The sequence below is a fragment of the Kogia breviceps genome, chromosome 10 (genome assembly GCF_026419965.1).
Source record: "Kogia breviceps isolate mKogBre1 chromosome 10, mKogBre1 haplotype 1, whole genome shotgun sequence".
Taxonomy (NCBI): Eukaryota; Metazoa; Chordata; class Mammalia; order Artiodactyla; family Physeteridae; genus Kogia; species Kogia breviceps.
The window spans coordinates 100,797,339-100,809,641 of record NC_081319.1 but is presented as its reverse complement, the minus strand read 5'-3'; positions in this window follow the sequence as shown (position 1 = coordinate 100,809,641).

Sequence of the window (12,303 nt, the reverse complement as noted above, 5' to 3'; positions counted from 1 at the left end):
TTCAGGAAGACAACAGTAGAGGACACAGCCTTTAAAATCTCTCTTTAGATCCTAAATCCTATGATGAGGGCATAAAAGGAGAATAGGTTCCTGAAACCTTGTGGAAGAGAAAAATTGTTCAACTTTTTGTGCATTTTTCAAAGATAATTGGGAGCAGACAATTGGAAGAGGTATGTGAGATCAGAAATGATGGACTCACAATTGACTTAGAAGCTGTAAAGAGCTTAACAACTGATCCAAAACCGTAACTCTGACTAAGAGAGCCTGAATAGGAGCTTCCTCTGCTTTTCATCATTGTCACCTTAATGTTAGTCAATGTCACCCATATGCATCTACCTTCCAGGAGAAAGATACCCGTATCTTCAATGTTTTCTTCCCCTTTACCTCTTATTCTGTTCAGCCAGTTGTCATATTTTGATTCCTATGCTTAGCTCTCTGTCTCTGGAGTCCTGATGGTAATTCCAGGGTCAGTCATTAAGTATCTCTAGTCTGAATAACTGAAGTAACCTCCACCATGCATCCCCTGGCTCTACTCTGTTACCAGTCACCTTCCGCCAAGTATAGGTCAGACTATATCGTGATGGCTTTCACATTACCCAGGGCAGTGGTTTCCAAATTTGAACACGCCTCAGAATCAAAGGGACAGTGTATTAAAACAGATTTCTGGTCCCCACTCCCAGAGCTTTTGATTTAGGAGGGCTTGATGGGGTCTAAGAATTTGCATTTCTAACAAGTCTCAGGTGATGCCAAAGGCATTGGGTCCAAGACCACATTTGGAGAACCATTCACCTAGAAAAATATATCCTAGTCCCTAGCCCTATTTTACGTTTCAAGCTATCCCTGTCACTCAGTCCATTCATACTCAAACTAATTGAGTCTAATGGGATACTTTCCATTTGTGGGACATGCCACACAATTTAACATCATGACATCTACTGTTTAAATAGCTCTGGTGTTAGGGGCCTGGGTTGAAACTCTGCCTTGAGACTCTAAGAGAAGTTTGAACTGGAGTGGTTTACCCAGTATTTTGCCTCTGAGTTTCCTCAGCTGCACAAAAGAGAAAATTCTATGTCCCCACCTAAAAAAGGCCTGAGCTCTTGATCTCTTGTAAACACTCAATTTATGTTTGCTACTGCTATCATTTATTGAGTTGCCTTTTATTTTATTCTATTTTATTTTTTTGCAGCACGCGGGCCTCTCACTGTTGTGGCCTCTCCCGTTGCGGAGCACAGGCTCCGGACTCGCAGGCCCAGCGGCCATGGCTCACGGACCTAGCCGCTCTGCGGCATGTGGGATCTGCCCGGACCGGGGCACGAACCCGTGTCCCCTGCATCGGCAGGCGGACTCGCAACCACTGCGCCTCCAGGGAAGCCCTGAGTTGCCTTTCAGATGCCAAGTTTTGGGCCATTCTCCTTCAGGTATGTTATTTCTAATTCTTACCATAATTCTGTAATGAAGCTATTTTTTATCTCCATTTTAACAAATGAAGGAGCTAAAGTTCATAGTGTTTAAATTTGTATCTGATTACTCTATTAGTTCAAAGCTGTGTCTTTTTCCTTAGTCATGTTGACCCCTTCATATCATCTTTGATCATGTCATTTCCCCCACTTCTCCATTTCTCAGAGTTCTGTCCAGTCAAGGCCAATCAAGAAGATTTCCAGTCATCCTCTTGATAAACTTTGGTGGCATTTCCATCAGAGCACTGTTCTCATTCTGCCTTGGTGTTTATTCAGCCTAAAAAGCATATAAGAAACTTTCTGGTGGCCACTGTTCTTAGAAACACTTCTATATCCCACAGTGTGGGGGAAAATGAAATGAAAATTTGAAAATGAAACTGTAACAAAAATCTAAATTAAAATTAAGCTTTACGTGGCCTCTCCATTCACCATTTTGATTCTGATAATCTGAGTTGAAATTTGCAATATATGTTGCAATAAAAAAATGGCTGAATCTGCTAAATCATTTAACTTGGGCACATCGAGTTGAATTTAGTCAGTTCAAATTCAGCCATTGTGTCAGTGACGGTTTGCATTCCCCCCTCCTCAACTGAAGGGCATGGCTGGCTAAGGTGAAATGAAGTTGAAATTAATCCCAGCAACAGCGACCTCCCTTTCTATTCTTGACATCCAGGGTTAGTACTTAAGTAAAAGTAAAATTTATTGTCTCTAATTGTTTGGATATATTTGTTAAAAGAGTTTCTTGGTCTGATTACTATACTAAGGATTGCCTCAGGTCTCTTTCTTACTTTTTTGTAAAAAATCTTCTAAACTGATCATCATTTCCTTTGCTTTTAAGTGGCAGTAGATATGTCATTTCTTCACATTAGCTGTTTTAAGAGACATGCTTTTAAAACCAAATTTTGGTGGGTTTTATTTTAAAATTATTTTATCTAAAGAACTAGGTCAGAGTTCACTTCTGTCATAATCTTTTGCTTTTTTAAAAATCGATATGCCTCTGATCTTTTACCTTTAAAGTCTAATTTGAGTCTTTGAGAAAACTCAAATTTCTTTATCGCAGGATTTATTTCTGATTTCTAAGATGTAGAATGTGAACATTATATGGAATTTTACCTTTTTAAAAACAGTTTTCTCTTACTTTTCACTGACTAAATTCCGAGTTAACATTTTCTACATCCTTAATAGTAAGGAGCTCCCACAGTAAAGTCAATGACTAACACACATAGAACTTTTACATCCTGAAAAGAGTAATATATAGTATCTTGTATTCCAATTAGGTGGAACAAATATGCTACAATTTGTAATTATTATAGCTATTACCATTATTTTTTAATGAATCCATTCTTGAATTAAGGTTTTCTTTGCCTTATTCACAGTATTGTAAAGACTGTTATAAAAAATGAGCAAGGCTTTCAGCCATTTATAATGAAAGCTGAATGACTAAACAGACCTACATTTTTTTAATTTGCATTAATGAGTTCATCCCCAAATATATATGCAATAATATCTAAAATTAAGTTATAAATGTAGGGATGTGCTCCAAGTCACCATGAAAATCTGCATGCAGATGCATAATAATCACAAATCTACAATATTACAATATTAAAAAATACCCACAATTAAATTATCATGTGGAAATAATCATAATGTTATTGGAAACTCAATTATTGTGGCAACCCTTGTCGGGGAATTAGCAGAATATGGCAAAGGCAAGTCAGACCTGAATTCATCAAATATATATTATCACAATATTACATGTTCACTTCGATTCCATGCAAAGACAAACATCCTCTCTCACTAGTATCTGCTCAATGCATTTGTATTATTCATGAACAACTCTGTGATCTATTATACATACAAAACTGATTGTATGCTTCTTGCCGCGGGCTATGATGCAGACACACAGAATTAATTTTATTATACACACATGCATGATAATTGTGAAGGATTCGGTCAAATACCAAACTCTGCTCCTGTGCCCTATTATTGCACTTTCCCAAAAAAAAGGTCTAAGGTCAGCAGCAATTTCTCTTCCTGACAATGAAACTCTTTGTCGTTTAGAGTAGAAAGTCCTGGGTACTAATGAGCCCCGAACTGTGAAGAATAGGCCGCGTACTCCTCTCTACCAAAGCAAAGAAATAAATGCATTTGGTTGAACCCTAAAAACTTCGGTCAAGCAGCATCACTGTTAGGACGGTTTGGGAATTTCTGCTTGTGGCTACTCTGTACCTGGCCAGCTCCCCTGCAGAGACCACTGGGTGAGGTCCTCGGACACTGGCCAGGGCTAAAGGAGGGTTCAGAGGTGACGACAACCAGAAATGTTAACACGGCTACTTCCTTCCTCAGCAAGTGTCCTTCCTGGTTTCACCACTTCCTCCCTGTGCTCCTTATAAACGGTTGTCTCCTTTCCTCACTTGTAAATTCCCTGAAGGCCTTGTTTTCTTTGATTTTTCATCTTTCTGTCCCCTGCACCTTGCAGAGGGCTAAGGATATAGGAGAAAATAAATGCTTTTTCATAAGTATGAGATATTCCAGTACCGCTGTCTATCATAATCTCATTTTCGGGATTGTTCTATATTGTACTGTCCAAAAGAAATATAACACAAGCCAAATACAATTTTAAACTTTACGGTGCCTATATTTTTTTTAAATGTAAAAAGAAATAGTGAAAATTAATTTTAATAATATTTTATTTAGCTCTATATATCCAGATTATTGTCCTTTGAACACATACTCAATATGAAGAATTATGAAGGAAATAATTTACTTTTTTGGGTAAAGCCTTCAGAATTTGATGTGCATTTTATCCTGCCAAGGGTTTCTCAGTTAGGACTGTAGCCACATGTAACTGCTCAGCGTCCACACATATGGCCAGTGGCCGCTGTGTTGGACTAAGCAGGTCTATATGCTGGTAAGTTTACTAAAGTGAATTAGTTAAATCAGTTTAGGTGTGTGTATTCCAGATGCACTGATTATCAACTGCGTTCACTTTTCAACTGATTTTCTATATGCCACGTGGGTACGGCCTCAGATTCAGAGAACATTTTTTTTCTAAGTAGAGCAAATAAAAATAACTTAAAAAAATAACCAAATAATTTTTGGAAAACACTCTCTGTTGTTTTTGTCATAGACAACTCTTCTAGAGTTAACAGATGGGAATGTCAGCCTTACACACAATCCTCCATTTGTATTGTTTGAGTAAAATATGTATATGGAAGAAAGTGCAATATCAGAGAAAGCGAGCATCATTTAGAGTCAGAAAAATCTAGGACAAAATCACATGTCTGCCCATTGAGCCATAATTCTGAGCCATGGCTCCAAGTCTATAAAGTGACATTAACAGTACAGCTCTTGGGTGGGCTGTGAAGAGTCAGTGAGATATGATGTGCTTGGGAGGGTGTCCAGCGTATAATATTAGGCACTCAATAAATGTTAACTGTTTTTATTTTTATCATTGTTTTTATGATTATTTAAAGACACCCAAACTGTCACCCACCTCTTTCAGTGGAAGGTTTTATAAAAAATAAGGATGGCAGTACCAGTCCTTTTGGATCCCAGCTAGAAAGCTGATCCATGGCAAATCGAGTAAGTCTACGGGGAAGATCCACAAAGCGCCATGTGCAGACTGTCACTTAAGTGCTTTTTTATGCTGATAATCTTTCCTTCTCTAGGTACAAACTAGCCCATACAATTTTTTTTTTTTTTTTTTTTGCGGTACACGGGCCTCTCACTGTTGCGGCCTCTCCCGTTGCGGAGCACAGGCTCCGGACGTGCAGGCTCAGCGGCCATGGCTCACGGGCCCGGCCGCTCCGCAGCATGTGGGATCCTCCCGGACCGGGGCACGAACTCGTGTCCCCTGCATCGGCAGGCGGACTCTTAACCACTGCACCACCAGGGAAGCCCCCATACAAATTTTTTAAGGGATGTGTTTCAGGATCTTCACTGAGTCAGACTATCATAAAGAAAGATCTGTTGGAGGCTAATTAATAAAAAGGCCTCGACTTTATGGCAGATCTGTTGGTAACTGAGATGATTTGTGCAGAAACATAGGAGAGTCCCCTTGAAATGTACATACTTTATTTTCTTGTTGTTTTTAAGTCATGGAATACATTGGAACATTCCCTTTTTTATTAGAAGCACAGTTGCAGTACATGTAAGATGAACACTGTTAAGCCCTGTGTACATTTCTAATGCAGCAACAGTGGATAAGTTTTCTGCTTCTTCACCTAGGACCACATGAGGAGAATAGACAAGTATTGACTGAATGAAGAGATCCCGTTTTTGAAAGCCAGTGACCCTGGGAGACATTTGGGGCCATTTTAATAGGGAAGTTCACATCCCATTGTCTTACAATAATGTTCGCTGAAATTAGACACCTTTATAATTCTTTTTTTCAGCTCCTTTAGAGTCTGAATCTGTCATCCTCTCCCTCCTTAAACTTTTGGCTCTTCTACATGCCTGAGAAAACATGCATTTGAAAAACACATGTACAGGAGGAGGGGGTGGGGATGGGCCATAGTGGCCAGTGTTACAATCTGTGTAAAATCATGGATTTAAGTGGTGTATAGTCAAAGCTATTTTTTTCCTGTGTTTTTATAGGCATTAGCTTCAATGGGCTTAATCATGGCTCCTGGTACAGCATCTATAGCAACACATTCTAAAACACCGCTGATATAAATGAGGCTTTTCTCAACAAGTAGCAACAAGATGATGGCAAAGGTGAAGCTCAGGGAGGAGGTTTTAAGAGCTCTTTCCTGGAACTTATTAGCTCCATAACTATCTTGTGGGTTTTTTTGTTATTTATTTATTTTTGGCTGCGTTGGGTCTTCGTTGCTGCGTGCGGGCTTTCTCTAGTTGTGGCGAGCGGGGAGTACTCTTCGTTGCGGTGCACGGGCTTCTCCTTGAGGTGGCTTCTCTTGTTGCGGAGCACGGGCTCTAGAGCACAGCCTCAGTAGTTGTGGCTCGTGGGCTCTAGAGCGCAGGCTCAGTAATTGTGGCTCACGGGCTTAGTTGCTCCGCGGCATGTGGGATCTTCCCGGACCAGGGCTCGAACCCGTGTCCCCTGCACTGACAGGAGGATTCTTAACCATTGCACCACCAGGGAAGTCCCCGCTCCATAACTTTCTGACAAACTTGTTTGTGGCTCCTCTAACTTTATGCAAACTTTGAATATATATATATTTTTAAATCCCTGCAAATTAATTTTTTTTCAGTTCTTTTACTGAAAGAAAATAGTAGTAGTAGTGGAACTTAGAAGCTTCCATAATTTCTCCTGTGCTGGGTACACCATTTCTAGGGTATATATATATATATATATATATATATATATATATATAGAGAGAGAGAGAGAGAGAGAGAGAGAGAGAGAGAGAGAGTGTATGCTTTATTTTCTTTTTTAAATTTTTATTTTATATTGGAGTATAGTTGATCAACAATGTTGTGTTAGTTGTAGGTGTAAAGCAAAGTGATTCAGTTATACATATACATGTATCTATTCTTTCTCAAATTCTTTTCTCATTTAGGTTATTACAGAGTATTGAGCAAAGCTCCCTGTGCTCTACAGTAGGTCTTTGGTGTTTATTTATTTTAAATAAAGCAGTGTGTACATGTCAATCCCAAACTCTTTCTAACCTCTTTTACTCTATGAGCACACTCATTTCAAGTTAGCCTTGGGTAACCCAAGGCTTCTTAACAGCTCCAGACACTTCGATGTTGTGGGAGAGGACGCAGCTCAAGGTGCATGACATGGATTCCTGTCAGAGAGGTCAGGCAGCTAACGGTGCATTTGCATCTGTTGAATGGTGTTCATAAACCCTGTGTCTAGAATGTGGCTGCATTTTGATGAAGGTGCCGTACTACTCCGAGAAAAACTTGTTTGAGTTGACTTCTTATATTTCCTGGTTTTACTACATGACATTGTCACGCCATGAGGCTTTCTGTCCTCCTTTTTATTCAATCTTCTTCTTCACAGTCTCTTCCATATACAGTCAGCTAGTAGTAACAGAAGAGAAAATTAAAATACACTTTCATTGCTGGCCAGAGTTTTTTCTTTTCTCTTCGAAGTCTAGCCCAGCGCTGTCTGTAAGAAATTTAATGTGAGTCACAAATGTGAACCACCTCTGTAATCTGAAATTTTCTAGTAGCTATATTAAAAAAGAAAGAAGAAACGGAAGTTAATTATAATCATGTATTTTATTTAACCAAACATATCTGTTATTATTGCAACGTGTGCCCGGAATGAAACAAATATTATTTACTTTTTTTTCTTTTTTACTAAGTCTTTGCAATCCTGAGTGTGGTTTATACCTGCAGCACCTCTCACTTTGGATTAGTCACTTTTCAAGTTTTCGTGAACATGTGTGGCTGCCCCACGGCTACCATATTTGACAAGCAACTCTGACCTAACTCTGAACTGCAGAATACTGCTACCGATAAACGAAACAAAAGCTTTCTTTTCACGAAGTCCCACTGCTGAATGCTGACCGACGTTTGAACAAAGAAAATGTCCTTCTATTTAAAAGCATCGGAACTATTACTCTTCTAATAACGTGCAGCCCTTGGTTCACTTCAAGCCATTTCTCATGATTTGCATTAGGTGTTCTTTGAGACACAACATTAGTCTAGTAATAATGAAAATGATATACTGTACTATTAACATTCTCAAATCTTTAAAGCAAAGTGATCTATGCCTGCAGCCCTGTCCAGGCTGGCTAATTAAACAGCATACAGTTGTAAATGGCTGTTGTAGTCAGTTCCCTATTTAAAAATACAGCTCTGGGAAGTGCAGTTTATAGTGACAGGGGCGCTACCAGGATGGATCAGCTTTACACAGAGACCGATGAGGCGCACAGAGGAATTTTTCCTTGAGAGACTGGTATCTTGTTTTGCTGTCAGTATGAGGCCTGGGCCGCAAATGGGCCTCCTGTTGAATGCAGGCGGTGGGCCAGGGTAAGCTAGACACCCGTGGGCCTGAGGCTGCAGGATGGCAGTGCTGCGGGCATGGAATCAGGCCTCCTGTTCTTTCACATGTGAGTCAGCAGTCCAGGGCAACAGACCAGCTGTCCGAAAGGAGCACAGAGGCTCCACTCCACCCCGCAGCCTCTAATCTGCCGTGATTCCTTCCTGAGCCAAGGGATTTATTTATTTGTGTGTGTAAACTGCAAAAAGACTTGTCTCCACTCTCTCTCCCTCTCTTCCTTTCTGCTGGAATTAGAACTAAATTATTTGCTTCTCCTTTCCTTTCCCCGTTTGTCCCACCGCTAATAATCCAAGTCAGTCACTTCTCAGATTTTTTACACTCACCTTTCCTTGCTTTGTAGGGCAAGTGGTATTTGAATGCCTTCAGTTCTTTGAAAGGGAGCTGAAAATGCAGAGGCAGCTACATTAACAGAGAAGGAGAGGCAACCGTTTTTTGTACATATCACTTCCTTTTAAAGACCTCACAGAGAAGACCTCAGATAAACTTTATTAGACTTACGAAAACCCTGGAAGTGAACTTAGTGACACTGCCTTCTCCATTTCCAAGTACCATTCACCCTGTAATGATCTTTACATCATCAAATACTATGTTCCCTACATCAGGGGTGTGTAAAATGGTCTGGCCACAATCATGGTGCCTGGCACAGAGTTAGTGCACAATGAATGAATGAGTGAAGGGGTGAGTGAGTGAGTGAATGAGTTACTGTCAACTCAGACCTGCTGGTAATCTCTCCTGAGTCTTCAACCCGAATTTTGATATTTTTAGTATTGTATCAAAAAGTGTAAGGAAACTTAGATTGTAGAAGCTAGGTTGTCCCACATTACTGCTTTTGCTCTTCCTCTAGATTCCTGAGATTAGAGGGCAAGTGAAAATATGTTTCCCTGGATTGAGTATGAAGTAGAATTAGGATTGGAAAAAGTAGAAAAAAGGATTGGATCTATGGTCCGAGGTTGAAACCATTGAAGAGGCAATGTAGCTGTTCGTACATAATAATAATTCCTCTAGGTATCTGGGTATCCAGTAATGCTATTTTTAAACATATGTCTGGATAAGTAGAGGGTTTGAGTTTTCCCCTTTGCTTTACAATGCGTATAACTCCCATTTACCTAAAGTTTCTATTTACTCTGAATAGTGCTATAGAATAATGTATATACTACACTCTGCAGTATGACTCAGCCAGCAATTGCTCAACCTTGGGTGTGTTCTAACACACAGCTAGCTAGTACCTCAACTTGCCCGAAGGAAGGGTGAGCTGGTCACCAAACAGAAGCCCTGCAGTAAGTAGATGAATAACACCGGATCAAACTCCAACTGTACTTTATAAATACATTCTGGGTGATCCTTTTTGAGCAGAGTGGAAGTAACTGCAGTAGTTCAAACTGTTAGAGCTGTCAGGGTGGCCACATTTATATCCTGGAGGATGTGGTCAAGTCTAGAAATGACACTGATTGTAAGATAGCCTCCTACAATAGGCCTTCCCTGCCAGCTACTTTGCATAGTTTAGCAAAGGAGAATCGTGAGATTTCCACTAGGGATTCAGCCAGTCTGACGCAGATGGAGATTGCTGTGTAACATATGACTTAAGATAGCAGTAAGTAGCAGAGGAGAACGAAGATTGAGAAATAATATTTAGGGACTGGGGAGATGAAGCACTGAGTGATCCATTGCTTATTAGCATCTTCTGTTTAGAGTTAAGTCAATTCTGAAGGCTATATAAAACCATCATTTGTGTAATAATATCAAAAATAGATATAAAACAGGTTTAAAACAATGCCCAAATATTCAGGAGACAAGCACATAGCCTCTACTTTGGGCATTAGACAAGCTATTTTCATGAAAATCGTTTAGCCCAGTAACTAAATAAATAGTTCACTTTTCAAAGCAGATATTGTGACATTACATCAACATAGGAAATCCAAAATAAAGCAGAATGCTTGCATCACAGTGCTCTAGTCTATTAAGATACTTCTTGTTTGGAGCTATATTTTAAAACTATGTAAGAAATTTAATCATATTCTAAGTATCACTTTCCCTAACTTATAAGTAATAGCATTTAGTGGGATTGGTTCTAAACGTTTACTCACCTTTTTTGTGCAGTTCGTTTTTATACAAGGCATGAATTAAATTAGCATCCATACAATTGGGTGTCTGAAGGGAAATGCTGAACTGCAATTTCCTTGGCGATCAGATGAAACAAAATAAAAAAATATGTATACGGTGATTAGTACAATTAGTCATATGCACAATCACAGGAGTAAGAAATTTTATTTTACAGTTATCCAGTTATCTCCATTTCTGATAATATTCATTGTCCTGTCATATCAGCTCTTGCCCCACTCCACCCTCTTTTAAATATCATCAAGTATACCATATTCAGATCATGCTGACTTTTCTCAGTAAAAGTTCTTATAGAGATGATTATTTTCTCCTTTGTGAGAATGTGAACCTCTAAACATTGACTAAACTCACTTGGGCATATATTTCAAACCACGACTAAATGTAGTGATATATTTGAAGTAAATAGAAGTTCAGAATAATCTCAATATCCCATAGCCCTTACCATCAGTCTCAGTAAAAACAGATCAATGGAAAACAATATAGCAGAACAGCAAACATATATACTGAAACCTTATTTGTAGATGATTGCTATAAACGTTAACACCTACCATATAGAGAGAGGTATACTGAAAATAACTTGATTTTACAATAAGTACACTGCTTCATGGAAGAAAGATAAATGGAGTGTTATAAATACATTATTCAATTGAAATCAACACAACAAAGCTACTTCCTAAGTGTCTCATAGTTCCAAGTTTACACTGAAAAGGAAAATGTCCCTTTGAGTAATTGAACTAAAAATCTAATGGACTTGATAGGTGCTTGATAGTAAGTAACCAAATGACATCAAATCATCTTATTGATTCAATACAGATTTCAATTAACTAAATATTTTATGTATGTGAGAGAAAAAGAATCAAAACCTGAAGTGAATGGATTGGATGTTTTGGAAAAATACAGATCAGAACATTATCGTGATTAGCTATAACATTTTGGCTGTAACATAAGACACGGACTGCACCAAAGCCATAGGCGTATGGCCATAGAAACAGAAGTCCCACTATTATTTCACAAAATTTCCACATTAGTACCCCATTATTTTTCTGCATGCATTAAATCCCTTTTATCTTCATGTGACAATTATGCCAAGAATATGAGTCATATCCTTAAATACCACATATTCATGAAAGAATCTTCAGAAAGCAAGAAATTTAACAGACTATTAGGGGGAAATTTTTAGCTTGACATTGAGTAATTTTTCTACCAGAAGTATTTGTTTCCTCTCCTCGGACTTCTGAGATTCTTTCTCAGAGACTTGCATGGAAAATGTCAAGAATTTGTAGCTGAATAAACAAAAGACAAGAAAGATGAATCAACTTCTCAGGCTCAAGATGGTGGCCTGTGTGATGTTTCAGTCTTGGAGACTGCCGACATGATATACTTACATATTGCAAAATGATGATCACAGCAGGCTTAGTTAACAACCTCTATCACCTTGTAAAACTATTGACTTTCTTTCAATATGTAAGAAATACATAGTCCTCAGAACAGAATGCCATGATAAGTACTCAACAGAAAACAAATAAGTAAATCCACATATAGACATATTGTAGCAAAACTGCAGAATGTGTGGGAAAGAAAACCAACTGATACCCTAAAGCCTTCAAGGAGAAATACATTACCTATAGTAGGAGGAGGATTAGAATCAACATCACTCTTCTCAACAACCAGAGACACCAGAAATTAAGAAATCATATCTTAAAAATGTTCATCAAAGCAACAAAAAAATAACCTCTTAATTTAGAAAGC